At 40.5% G+C, this 14,524-nt stretch overlaps 1 long non-coding RNA gene across 1 annotated transcript; it reads left to right on the top strand.

Annotated features, from left to right (window-relative positions):
• Positions 1 to 11,441: 11,441 nt before the first annotated feature.
• Positions 11,442 to 12,945, top strand: LOC111948455. Its single transcript, XR_002874474.1, has 3 exons — positions 11,442 to 11,712; positions 12,535 to 12,626; positions 12,895 to 12,945. It is a non-coding gene; the product is annotated as an uncharacterized LOC111948455 (long non-coding RNA).
• Positions 12,946 to 14,524: the final 1,579 nt, after the last annotated feature.

The raw sequence follows: 14,524 nt of genomic DNA, 5'->3' as shown, positions 1-14,524 counted from the left end.
TGGAGGGCTCTCATTGGTTTAGATCAGTGTTTTTCATCCAGTGTACCGTGAGAGATGGTCAGGTGTGCCGCGGGAAACAAATTTAAAAACATTTACATCTCCAGAATATAAGCTTTGTGTTAATCAAAAAGGCTCATGTTTCACACCGAGTAGTTTGTCAACAGCTTTGTGGAGCTCTTTAAAAAATAATACACCGGATCTCCCATGTCTTTTATAAGAAGGGGGAGAATAACTTTTGACAAGTGTCCAGCTGCAACTTTGATGTGTGTTAAATCAAAGGCGGAGTATGCGAATTAGATGCCCGCATGGCGTTTGATGTAAACATGCAATTTGATTTGAGCACATGGAGGGGGGGGGGGCAATCTTCGGCACACGTCTGTGCAGAACCACGGCTAGTGATCCAAACGGATCACTGATCATTTGAGCACACCTAGAAGCTTACCGGGGATCCGTTGTCAAATCATGTAAAAATTGAATAAAAGAATGAACCTCAGAGGCGCGAGTCTGTCCGACATCAGCCCCACTGCATTCACTACAACTCCCATGATGCATTAGAATAATGTGACAGCATTTCTTCCTGTGCTGCTGTTAACGAAGCTCAGGAAGAAATGCTCAACAAATGCAAACATCTGTTCTAACAGTTTGCAAATATTCCTGATAAAAGCAGGAAAACTGTTTATTTCTCCTTTAAGGTTTTTGTCCAAGAACAAAAAAATTAAAATCAGAGATTTCAGTGTTTGATGAATAAGGTTGAAAAGCACAAACTTTGTCTTTAAAATCAACTATTTGATCTGGATTCAGGTTAAGGAACTGCAGTTTGTCAAAGTCCAGCTGTGCTGCTCTGGTCTCAGCTCTGAAGTCCAACCCGTCCCACCTGACAGAACTGGACCTGAGATACAACTACCTTCAGTCTTCAGATGTTCAGCAGCTCCAGGATCTGGTGGAGAGTCCAAACTCCAAACTGCAGACTCTGAGGTCAGTAGAGGGTTGGAGTCAGTCCAGCTGCTTCCAGATGTTTGGTCCTAAAGTTAGTCTGAGAGCAAAGATGCAGAGTTTCCTGTGAAGCTGCAGCTTCTCAGTGAAGCTCTGAGGAGAATGATGACAGGCTTCAGGACAACAGTCAGCCAATCAGAGCAGCAGAAGCTCCAACAGGTGAAGATGACAGGAAGCTGCTGCTCTGAACAGGACTGAAGCTCCTGCTGCTCTTTCTGCTGCTGTGCTGCATCACTGACTGACAGACCAGGATCAGGAGACACTCCTTCATCTCTGTCTCTACACTTTCTGTCTGTAGGTGGAGGTGGAATGACTGATGTTCCTCCTGGAGGAGCAGAGAGGAGCAGCAGCAGCAGCTGGTCTGCAGAGATGTTGTGACTGGACGGTGTTCCTGGGAGGTGGAGAGCAGAGTGATGGAGGAATCAGAGGAAGTGGAGATGAGTGTCAGAGCTGCAGCAGGAACTGATCTGAGATCAGCTCCACTGTCTCTCTCAGCATCAAGTGGACAGTTATTGTGCTGCAGCTCCCCCGGTGGACTGATCTTCTCAACTTGGAGTTTTGATCTAATGCATCACTATTATGACATTTCTGCCACTACGTTGCACACAAAGCTTTCTAAGTTGCAAAAAAAATATTAAGTATTTGCTTTTCAATTATTTTTTATATTGCTTTCACATTTTTTTGGCTTTCATACATTCATTTTCTTCCGTTTATCCCTTTTGGGGTCACGGGGTTGCCGGAGCTTATCCCGGCCACTTATGGGCAAAGGCAGGGGACACCGTGGATAGGTCACCAGTTGTTTCTTTTTTTGCTTTCACATTTTTTTTGCTTTCAAAAAATTTTTTTTGCATTTGCAAAACGCATGTTTTTGCATGCGTTGTGTTACATCTCACTTTTTCCTATCTTTGCTTTTGCTGACTACTCTGACTTAGATAAAACTGCCACTATTGCCACAGCCAAAAAAGTTTTTGCATACGCTTTGTGTCATCTCACTTTTTACCTATCTTTGATATTGCTGAGTTAAGTTTCTGTTTAGCATGACAAAGATGCAATCAAAGAGTTTCTTTCGCGCTAATCGTGTCTTTCTGTTCAGACATGAAGAATTTCAAACTTGACACCACGGGAGCGAAAATGTTCTCTCAAAGTTTAGTACATCCGGGGGGTGGGGGGTCCAGACACAAACATGAACACAGACATGAACAGACATCGTTCCAGAGCAGAAACGGTCTCTCATCACTATAACCTCTTTGGGCATCATTGGAAATTATGTCCCGGTAGTCAATTCGCTCAAAGCTCTATCAATCATGTAAAAATAGGATCCGTTTGGCAGTGAAAGCTCGAAAACTGAATTGAGCCTGAAAACCGAGAATTTAAAGCAAAGAGGAAGAGAAAAAAAATGTTGAAAATACAGAACATCTTTTGTTAATTTTTATGTTTACACTTTTCTTTTTATTCAAGTTTTAAAAAAATGTTAAATTTTTATTTTCAATGTTTCTTTCAAGTGAACTGTCAAGTTAAAACTCTTTTCCAATTTTCTGGTTTTCCGTTTTTTTTAATTTTTTTTTTTATTTACTTTAAACCAGTGTTTTTCAATCTTTTTTTTTTGCACACACTTTAACCTTGACAAAAATCCCGCAGCACACCAGCATCCAAAAAATTAGACAAAAAGCAAAAACTCTATAGTCTGTATTGATGTAAAACCCCTCCAATCTCCCATGCATTTTTGTGATAATTGTGGCAGAAAAAGCTGGAAGTTGCAGCTGTTTCTTCTAAACGATGCAATAAAAGTTAAGTTAAAAGATTTAATAACTGTTTGTGTGTTCGTTGAAGTTTCAAGATGTTTAACAAGCAAGACCTGTGTGTTGAGACGCTGTCACTTTAACCCAATGCATCATGGGAGATGTAGTGCAATCAGCCGCTGAACGCAGACAGACTCGTGTCTCTGAGCTAGGGCTGGGAATCACTGGGTACCTCACGATACGATACGATTTGCGATACATTGCTCACAATAACGATACTATCACGATATGACGATAATGTGATAATCGATATATCTCGTCTCTTAACAACTCACAATATATCAAAGAATTAAGAAAATATTAAGAAAGAAGAACTTGAAAAACTGTTTTTTGGAAAATATTTCCCCATTATTTTTTCGTTTTTAAACACTGTGATAATAAACAAGTTGTGTCCTATTTGGTGTAATGAATAACAGACTTTTGTGTAACATTGTTGAAATCAGTAATACTGTCTGTAAAATTCAGTTTAAACAATAGTGAACATGAACAGCAGTGCCATTTAGTACCAAATTGCTGTAAACAGGATAAAAAATGAATAAGTCAAGTAGCTGCCAGGCACATTGGTATTAACTTTTAAAAAACAAAACCATAACCATTTCTTAATTTAAAAAAATAGCTGTGAATCAGATATTAATTCTGTGAACAAATTATAGTGTTTTTGTTAAATAATAAATGCATACAATAAATACATGAATATGATCATTAATAAATATGTACAAACACAAAATAATACAGAACACCAGCATTTGTAAATATGCATGCTTAGAAAATGATTATTTTGGGTGTTTTGGAAATAAGAATTACAGAATTACAATTATAATTACTGAATTTACATCAACAATCAAGAGAAGACTTCACCAGAGTGAATACAGAGGGTTTACTGCAAGATGTCAACCATTAGTGTGCCTCAAAGACAGGAAGGCCAGATCAGAGTTTAGCAAACGACATCTAAAACAGTCTTCACAGTTCCAGAACAACATCCCATGGCAGATGAGACCAAGATCAACTTGTACCAGAGTGATGGAAAGAGAAGATAATGGAGAAGGAAAGGAACTGTGCATGATCCTCAACATATCACCTCATCAGTGAAGCATGGTGGTGGTAATGTCATGGTGTGGGCATGTAGAGCTGCTGATGGACCTGGTTCTCTTGTATTTATTGATGATGTGACTGCTGACAAAAGCAGTAGGAACAACTCTGAAGTGTTTTGGGCAATATTATCTGCTCATGTTCAGCCAAATGCTTCAGCACTCATTGGACGGAGCTTAACAGTGCAGATGGACAATGATCCAAAGCTTGCAGCAACAGCAGCCAAAGACTCTCTTAATTCGGGAAAGAAGTGCAATGTTATGCAAAGGTCAAGTCAATCACATGACCTGAATCCGACTGAGCAAAATGTCCTAAGAACAAGCAGGAAGTGAAGACAGTTGCACTGAAGGCTGACACCCAGCTTCTGGTGATGTCTATGCGTTCCAGACTTCAGACTGGGATTGACTGCAAAGGATTTGCAACAAAGTATTAAAAAGTGAATGTTTGATTTATGATTATTGTTCTGTCCCATTACTTTTGGATCTTTAACAGGTGGGAGGCAAATATGCAAACTTGTAATTCCTGAACCGCTCACCTGATCTGGATGTAAATACCCTCAAATTAAAGCTGACAGTTGACTTGCATCTTGTTAGTTTCATTTTAAATCCATTGTGGTGGTGTATAGAGCCAAAAATGCTGGAATTGTGTTGGTGTCCCATAAAATATGGACCTGACTGTAACTGTCAAGCTTGAAGCTCCACCCCTCCTCCCAGTGACTGTCAGGATTTTGGTTGAACTTGTTCTCTGTCTTTTATTTTTCTCTGAACGTCCTTCTGTGTTTATGGGATGTGTCTTCCTCCATCTTCATCTCAAATTCTCAGGTCACTTTACAAACATTCTGCAGCTCCTGACAGTCGTTTCACCTCCAACAAGAAGCCCCGCCCCTTTTTTCATGTCCACCATGTTGACGAGCGTCAGAATATAACCTGACGCTCCTGATCCTCTGACTGTGCAGCAGTGGGTGTTCACTTGGTAGACAGCAGGCAGGTTGAGGGTTTGATTCCAGGAAGGCTCACAGGCTGAATCTGACTTTTCCACTTCAGCTGCTCCACCTGTGCTGCCCCGCCCACCTGTGCTGCCCCGCCTCCATCCAGGTGGACTCTTCCTGGTTGTGAGTCAGTGATCTGGATTTCTGGAAGACTTCTACAGGAGGGGAGCCATCTGTCACAGCCCAGGCTGTCACTGAGGAATTCTGCCCTCCCATTGGTGGGAAGCCAGAGTTCCTCTGGGACAAAGAGGGCGGTAGACTTCTGGACCAACAGGAGTATCAGTTTAGATTTTCAAAAGTCCAGAGAGACAGATGAATTTACTCAAACTCGGGAACTTCAATCATTCTCCATGTGTGAGAAACCTGGGCGTACTTTTTTGACTCTGAGCTGAATTTTATTCCACACATTAAAAATGTGTTAGGATTTCATAATATACATAACTCTCGGAGCGCGTCCATTATTCCTTCACTCCTCATTAATACTTGGTGACAGTAAGCTACTGTTGTAGCCACTGCTGCCCTGGCGCAGACTGACAGAGGCGTGGCTGCCAGTACGCGCCTACGGCCATCACCATGGCCATGACCTTCACTGGGGTCATTCATGCACATTCACAGGAAGGCAGTAGCGTTGAGGGCCTTGCCCAAGGGCCCCCACTTGGTGATGTTAATGTCTCAGTATTGATATTACCATTGCTTGCTGATGCTGACTGACAGACGTTCCACACAATAGGCGTCTGATGGATTTGATTCAACTGCTCTGCAGAATAAATTTAGTTTGCTTTGGATCAAACACGGTTACGAAGCCGCTGACCAGGAAAGAAGATGATGAAGAACAGTTTCACAGTTTTAACCACAAATGTGATCACTTTGCTCCTTTTAGTGCTTCTTTAACACACAAGAACCGAGATTGATCAGGAATCGTATGTAATTAAGTCTGACGTTAATAATCCTGAAAAATTAACAGTTCTGTGCTTTCATTTAACCCTTGTGCTATCCTAGGCACTTTAACATTGGGAGGTGGGTCATTTAGACCCACTACACCACATATGTCAAACTCAAGGCCCGCGGGCCAAATGTGGCCCGCCATGTCGTTTTATGTGGCCCCCGAGGTGACCTCATCACCGCATCACTGCACTTTTTTTTTTTGTTGAAAGTTCAGCATATGGTGCGTGATTGGAACTATAATAAACACATTAAACACATTCATCTTTGCTGATAATTTACTGTTTCTGCTAGTCCTGTGTTCAGACTTTCCTTCCTTCTTTCAGACTGTTCTCTCCCACCGCGCCTGTCACTGTCTCTCCTCGGCGCGCTCTCAGCGCCTCCGCTGCACGTGGCACGCGGCTCCCTTTACACACGGGCGCGCGCTTTCAGCTGTTTATTACTGGGCAATAAATAATATTCTGAGAAGATGTCTGAACCAGAGAGCACAGGGGAAACTCGCGTGCAGCTGGAGAGCGGTCCACTGCAGATGAATCAACACGCACCCCCAACACACGTGTGCGCACTCCCTCCTCCCAGTCCTACACACGACGTAGCGTGCTCACACACACACAGTCAATCTACAACACCTACATAGTTAGTTCGTTAGTTAGAAAGGTAGTAGTTAGTTGTTACTGCTATTTGTTAACAAAAAATACTACGTTGAAATTGTATTTATTTCTGATGCGGCCGGGGGGATTTTTTTTGGGGGGGGGCTGCGGATAACCGCGACACAGTGCCCCCTGGTGGTTCATCACCGCGGTGATAACAAAAATCCGACACGTCACAGCTCTACCCGCGAGAGCATAAAAGTTTTTAATTTCTTCAAAATAAAAAGTGTTGTGTATTTCTTCATATCTAGAGGGAATTGGACTTGAAATATCGGGCTGGGCAACTAAACATTAGGACTTAAACACTATCCATTTAACCTAACCTGACAGAATCAAATGTAAAAGGATTTATGCTAGAGTAACAAGCAAACGGATGTTTCAATGCAACTGGAATTGTCACTTCAAAAAGTTATAATAAATAAACAAATTTAACATTAAGGAGTAGTTACATTTATTTTTCATTACATTTAGTTACATGTAGAAGTTATATCTGGCCCTTTGAGGACAACAACTATACTGATTTGGCCCTCGGTTAAAATGAGTTTGACACCCCTGCACTAGACAGTGCACTGAACCTTTTTTCTTCAATGATTTGTGATCTTCACTGGTGTCCATGGATTACATGAAACCTTTCCACCTTTATCCACCTTTGTCCTGGTAGGAATAACATGTCAATGGTCATCTTGACCCCGTAGGATAGCACAAGGGTTAACCGTGTCTTCTTCTGAAAGGAACTGGAACGGACATCAAACTCGAGGATCCGAACACAGATCAACCTGAAGAGGCCTTTCATGAATTTGGTGAGGACCTTTAAACCAGCAAGAATTTTGTTCTGGTTCAGCTGTGACTGAGCTACCTGAAGACTTCTCAGGTTCTCCTGATGGAACCGTCTCCACCTCTGAGCCGTCTTAATAACTGATACCTCCAGACTGCAGAGTCCTACAAGACGGAATAGTTTCTTTAATGTTCTGGAACAACCTAAGGAAGCAATAATGGAGAGTTTTGCTCTGAACATAAGTTATTTTTATAATTTTGCTGCTGTTTTTTTAAATCCATTTGTATTTTTAATGTAGTTTTTCAGTTTGGAGAAAAAAGGGTTTGGGTGTTCAGTGTCTGAAGTCTCTGCTTCAATATGACAAAAATTCTGCTTTTTACATATTTAGAATTTTTCAGTCCAGGTCAAATTCCAGATTCCAACAATGTTTTCTCTTCAAGAATTTGTTTCATCATCACTGATTTGTAACCAGATGTTTTTGTATATTTTTTATATCTGAACTACAGTAAATCTTGAAATATGATTTTCAGAAACAAAGTCTGGTTGTGACTTCTGTTCCGTTCATTTCTCTTCTACATTCATGGATCCTCAAAGGTCTAATGAATATTTAGGAGGTCAAGTCGTAACTTAAGTTGTAATTAAACATAAAAACTCATCTGACTGTCTTATTGACAAGCTAACACGGATGAACCAGGAGTGAAAACTATAAAAATAAGAATAAAAAGTGTTGATGCACCTCTTTAACATTCATAGTCACACAACATTTCCAGATGCACACACTCATATCTATACACAACATGGAAGGAGATTTGATAAACCAGATAGATGTGTGACATGGTCATAGTCTTCTGTTTGTCACCTTCAAATTTCTGACATGTCTTTACTTGGTTAGAAATGAACACCTACAGTCAGTCCGGTAAAACACTTGTTTCCTGTAAAGCGGGATAAAAAACAGAGACTAATAACATAAACCTTTAGTTGTTAACAGGTGACAACAGCTGATCGTGTAAACAAAGCACCAGCAGATCGTTTAACCCTTGTACTACCTATCTGTGTTAATAAAATTGATTGAGAGACTCTGTCACATTTGAACGTTTATCAGAAGAGTTATTGAAGAATTCAGAGCACAGTTGTAGCGCACTTGTAGCACACGCAGAAGCACATTTGAGCAGTTGTAATCACAGATTTGAAGTTGTAACTCTAAATGAACACATGCAAATGGAAATTTGTCAGTTCACAGCAGAAGATTTTTACACACATGCAGATTTTTGATGCACAAGTTTTCACATTCTATATTAAAAGTTCTCAAATCAAATCTACAAACTCGTCCATTTTGGAACATTACTACCTTCATAGTTTTCTCCTCTCACTCCAGGCCTCCCACAAGTCCGTCTCCACGCCCCCTGGTGTCAAAGTTCTGCCTAGCATCCTGCCTGCTCTGGTCCCCTTTAAATAAACTGAAGATCTCGTCCTCCTTGGGTCTGTCATCTTTTGTTGGTCCTCAAGACCTGGTTCTGACATTTTTTGCTGAACACAGAGCTGCTGATCTGTTGATGGTAAATGTTTTTAGATCAGTGAAAATAATTTCCCACTGTGCAGATGACCGTCTCTTAAGGCTCACTAGTGTGCTGCAGTGAGAAACACTGTTCTAATGTACCAAGAAGACGCTAAAATTCACAAATAAAACAACAAATGAAGAAACAAAACGTCAAAGAAAAAAACTGAAAAACTGCCTTTAAAGAGAATAATTCCAAAAACAATAAGATTTAGTTCATGACCAAAACATGGAAATAAATGTGAAATATTTATCAAAGAGGAAGATTCAATAGAGAAGTTTGGATACATCTATAATAGGTTTATTAGTATGACTGGAAAGGCAGAAGATGAAGGTTTCTGTGAAGAATAGTTAGAAACTGCCTTTTACTTTTATTACACTAATGGTTTAAACTGCATTCACTGAGCATGTATTGTCATCTCAAAATTATATTACATTTGAAGAAAGCACAGCCAAACTATTGTTCTAACAGTTTCTTCCCATACTCCCTCTTTTCTGTGCATGTTTTCTGCTGAGCAGGCCTCAGAGTTATCTTCACTTTAGCCTTGGAGGTTCTCTCCAGCAGTAACCTGTGGGCGTGATTTTCACACGAGGTCCATCGGACGATCTTCTGAATATGCAAATGCAGGGTTTTTATACCAAAGCCCATCCCTGAGCTCGTTGGTTCGGACTTTGAATGTACCATGTTCATATGTCTGTCCCCTTCGTGTTTGTGCGAAGTAAAACCTCCACAAAAGATAAGTAACTGTCTCTGAGTCATTATTCATTCATTTCTGTGTGTAAGAAACTGACGGGGTTACGAACCTAAAATGTAATACAGTCCTTTCTAGAAAATCCAGTTTCTTCACAGTTTCATTGTTAGTGAAAGAATAAAGATAAACTCCATTGATGAATCTGTAGAAAATGATGTTCCAAATAAAAGAAAACTATAGAAATCAAATCAGCTTCATAGAAGGAGTTCTGTTGGGTTTCCCTGCAGATCCTGTCTGGGTCAGACGGTCTTCCCTTCCTTCCACTAACAAGAAGACAAGAACATGAGGACCATGGTGCTACCAGGAAATGAAGAAGCTCTTCTTTTCTTCACACAATGACATGTTTTCCTGCTGACCTCCAGACTCCAAGCTGCTCCAAAGCTTTTTCATGACTTCCAGACTGGTGGGAGAGTCCATGCAGAGCTGCTGTTTGCTTCCATTCAGCTGCAGATTCAGTTTCCTCAGGGCTGCAGAGACTGATCATGTTTTCAAAGGAAGGCTTAAAACCTTTTTAATTTAGCTTTTTGTTGAAATTTAGGAAATTTATTTGATATTTTAATTATTTATGTGCTCAGTTTGATATGTTTATGTATGTACATTTATTTGTTTTTTACTTATTTATTACATTTTTCATTCAAACTTACCATTTTGTGTTATGGTTTATTCATGTACTTATTTGTTTGTTGTTTTTTTAATTTATTTTAACTTAATCCTTTTCCATTTTATTTGTAACTCCAGTGTTTTCCTCAGAGGGATCCTCCACATCAGTGATGACCCTTCTCAGTGGACGGGGTCTCTGCAGTGGGATCCCCCTGGTCTGGCTCTTTAGATCAGATCGGGGGGGGGGGGTCCTGTGGTAGTGGACTCTGTGAACATGATTTGTTTGAGTGACACTTTGAGTGACCTGTGTTGCAAAAGTGCTTTATAAATAAAGCTTGATTTGATTTGACTTGATCTAATCAGCAGCTCTGAACATGGAGCTCTGTGGCCCGTACCATGATAACACCTCCAAACCCTCAGGAAGCTCTGAGTGTAAAGTCTGCAGGTCACCATGACAACCCTTTCCTTCAGGTAGAAGATCTGCAGAGTTGATGTGAGGATCTTCTGCTTTTCAGTCTCCTACAGCTGAGTTTGATCTGCTGTGACGCTGAAGGTTGAAAACCGCCTTTGAGCAAACAGAGAGAAGAGTTTGTGGATGTGAAGAAAGATCCAGATGATTCCTTTGACTGGAAAGTTTCATCAAGTCGAAGTGATTCCAACATGTTTGCTGTTGTCAATGAGCTGCAGAGCTTCAGGCTAAAAGTAGAAGCTGCAGAGAAAAAACATTTGAAGTTCCCGGTCAGAACCTCCTTGAGAACACCCCCCACCCGTCTGCATTCTGGTTGTTAAAGCAGAGCTTTCTAAATGCTGAGGACCATGAAAGATCTTTTCTCAGCTGCAATCAGATCAGTGATCCACTGAAGAGCAGCTCTGTGAGGCTCTGATCTGCTCCAACAGAGGAGTGTGGGATCACCTGACGTCCTGCTGTTGCCATGGAAACAGACTTTGGACCAAAGAGTCCAAACCAAAAATCTACAAATCCAACTTCCTAGAGGTTTTGTCTGTCAGACCTTCATCAGAAAAACAGATAAAAATATTGCTTTTTCACAAACAAAACCCTGACAGTTTAGAATTTTCCTATTGAATTCTTTGTACTCATGTTTATTTATGATTGTATACTTAATTCACAACTACTGGTCCAAAGCCCATTGAAACAACTGTTGTTGTGGTTTTGGGCTGTATAAATAAAGTTGAATTGAAAATTGAATTGAATCCTGTTTGAGGAAAAGCTGAGCAGAAATCTTGCAGCTTTGACTAAAGCAGAGGAAGAAACAGAAAGAGAAAAAACTCCAAATCTGTTGATGTTTTACAGAAAACAATCAAATCATAAATCCAGTCAATGATTACACATCAACCAATCATCTGTTGACCACAAAACTGATAAACCAACTTTATGATCTGCTTCATGTTCAGACCATGTCCTTCTGTCCAAAGTCCACAGGAATCTGCTTCCTGGCTGCATTCAGAACCGGTTTGAAACTGGAGCCGGTTGGACTTCAGGACACAAAGCGGTTCCAAAGATCCAGAGGAAGAAGTCAAAGAAAGAACAGCTGCATTTGTGTCAGAGGGGTGAGTTGATGAACAGCTGGGATGGAAAGAATGTGGATGTTTGCATTTCACAGGCTTTCAGAAGAAGTTCTTGAATGTTAGGATCAGCTGGGAGCCTCTTTGTTGGAATCTAAAGAATCCTGGCTGAGATCAGATCAGATTGATCCAACATTAGTTTGGATTTCTGGATCATGAAGTGATTAAAGGATTTGGAGGAGTTGAAAGGAGGATCAATCATCTGAACTTCAGCTTTATCATCCCATTTTAACTGGTTGTGATTTTTCTTTTTGGATGGCAGAAAACTTCCTACAGCTCAACTAGGACAAACCTAAAATTGTAATTATCGGTTCTGAAGACAAGAGAGAGATTATTTTACCACATCTTAAGAACTTCAAACTTTCTCCATGTGTGAGAAACCTGGGCCTACTTTTTGACTGAGTAAATTTTATTCCACACATTAAAAATGTGTAAAGATTTTATCACCTTATGCCAGAGTCCACCCATTCCTCTCTCTTGCCAGCACAGAGGTGCTGATGTTTGCTTTTATCTTCAGTCGTTTAGATTATTGTAATGCCCTGATTTCTGGTTTACCCAAAGAGTTTACAATTTCTACAGAACTCTTCGGCACGAGTTCTGACGAGGATCAGGGGGCGGGAACACATTACACCAATTTTAAAATGGCTGCATTGGCTGACTGAAAGCAAAAAGACTTTTTTGCTGCAGCAAACAAAGGTTTGATGAAGATGTTGAGGACTGAAAATGAAGCTCCAAAGCAGAAACTTAATACTGATGTGCAGATGATGATGATGATGATAATGATGATGAGGAGGGTTTCCTCTGCAGGTAAAGGTGGAAGATGTGTGTGAGCTGATGTGGATCCAGTGAATCCAGCAGCATGGATCAGGAGGGAGGCCCTCCCTCTAAAAGCAGAGATGGTAACCATGACAAATGGTATCTGGTTGATGATGACAGGAGTTCTGCTGACTTTACATATATAATTTTGATATGACAAACAGGGGGGTATGTGAAGAATAGTTAGAAACTGCCCTTAACTTTTATTACACTAATGGTTTAAACTGCATTCACTGAGCATGTATTGTCATCTCAAAATTATATTACATTTGAAGAAAGCACAGCCAAACTATTGTTCTAACAGTTTCTTCCCATACTCCCTCTTTTCTGTGCATGTTTTCTGCTGAGCAGGCCTCAGACTTATCTTCACTTTAGCCTTGGAGGTTCCCTCCAGCAGTAACCTGTGGGCGTGATTTTCACACGAGGTCCATCGGACGATCTTCTGAATATGCAAATGAAGGGTTTTTATACCAAAGCCCATCCCTGAGCTCGTTGGTTCGGACTTTGAATGTACCATGTTCATATGTCTGTCCCCTTCGTGTTTGTGCGAAGTAAAACCTCCACAAAAGATAAGTAACTGTCTCTGAGTCATTATTCATTCATTTCTGTGTGTAAGAAACTGACGGGGTTACGAACCTAAAATGTAATACAGTCCTTTCTAGAAAATCCAGTTTCTTCACAGTTTCATTGTTAGTGAAAGAATAAAGATAAACTCCATTGATGAATCTGTAGAAAATGATGTTCCAAATAAAAGAAAACTATAGAAATCAAATCAGCTTCATAGAAGGAGTTCTGTTGGGTTTCCCTGCAGATCCTGTCTGGGTCAGACGGTCTTCCCTTCCTTCCACTAACAAGAAGACAAGAACATGAGGACCATGGTGCTACCAGGAAATGAAGAAGCTCTTCTTTTCTTCACACAATGACATGTTTTCCTGCTGACCTCCAGACTCCAAGCTGCTCCAAAGCTTTTTCATGACTTCCAGACTGGTGGGAGAGTCCATGCAGAGCTGCTGTTTGCTTCCATTCAGCTGCAGATTCAGTTTCCTCAGGGCTGCAGAGACTGATCATGTTTTCAAAGGAAGGCTTAAAACCTTTTTAATTTAGCTTTTTGTTGAAATTTAGGAAATTTATTTGATATTTTAATTATTTATGTGCTCAGTTTGATATGTTTATGTATGTACATTTATTTGTTTTTTACTTATTTATTACATTTTTCATTCAAACTTACCATTTTGTGTTATGGTTTATTCATGTACTTATTTGTTTGTTGTTTTTTTAATTTATTTTAACTTAATCCTTTTCCATTTTATTTGTAACTCCAGTGTTTTCCTCAGAGGGATCCTCCACATCAGTGATGACCCTTCTCAGTGGACGGGGTCTCTGCAGTGGGATCCCCCTGGTCTGGCTCTTTAGATCAGATCGGGGGGGGGGGGTCCTGTGGTAGTGGACTCTGTGAACATGATTTGTTTGAGTGACACTTTGAGTGACCTGTGTTGCAAAAGTGCTTTATAAATAAAGCTTGATTTGATTTGACTTGATCTAATCAGCAGCTCTGAACATGGAGCTCTGTGGCCCGTACCATGATAACACCTCCAAACCCTCAGGAAGCTCTGAGTGTAAAGTCTGCAGGTCACCATGACAACCCTTTCCTTCAGGTAGAAGATCTGCAGAGTTGATGTGAGGATCTTCTGCTTTTCAGTCTCCTACAGCTGAGTTTGATCTGCTGTGACGCTGAAGGTTGAAAACCGCCTTTGAGCAAACAGAGAGAAGAGTTTGTGGATGTGAAGAAAGATCCAGATGATTCCTTTGACTGGAAAGTTTCATCAAGTCGAAGTGATTCCAACATGTTTGCTGTTGTCAATGAGCTGCAGAGCTTCAGGCTAAAAGTAGAAGCTGCAGAGAAAAAACATTTGAAGTTCCCGGTCAGAACCTCCTTGAGAACACCCCCCACCCGTCTGCATTCTGGTTGTTAAAGCAGAGC

Source organism: Oryzias latipes, chromosome 2 (genome assembly GCF_002234675.1).
Source record: "Oryzias latipes chromosome 2, ASM223467v1".
NCBI lineage: Eukaryota > Metazoa > Chordata > Actinopteri > Beloniformes > Adrianichthyidae > Oryzias > Oryzias latipes.
The sequence above is the reverse complement of the archived record's forward strand: the minus strand, read 5'-3'. Positions and strand labels throughout refer to the sequence as shown.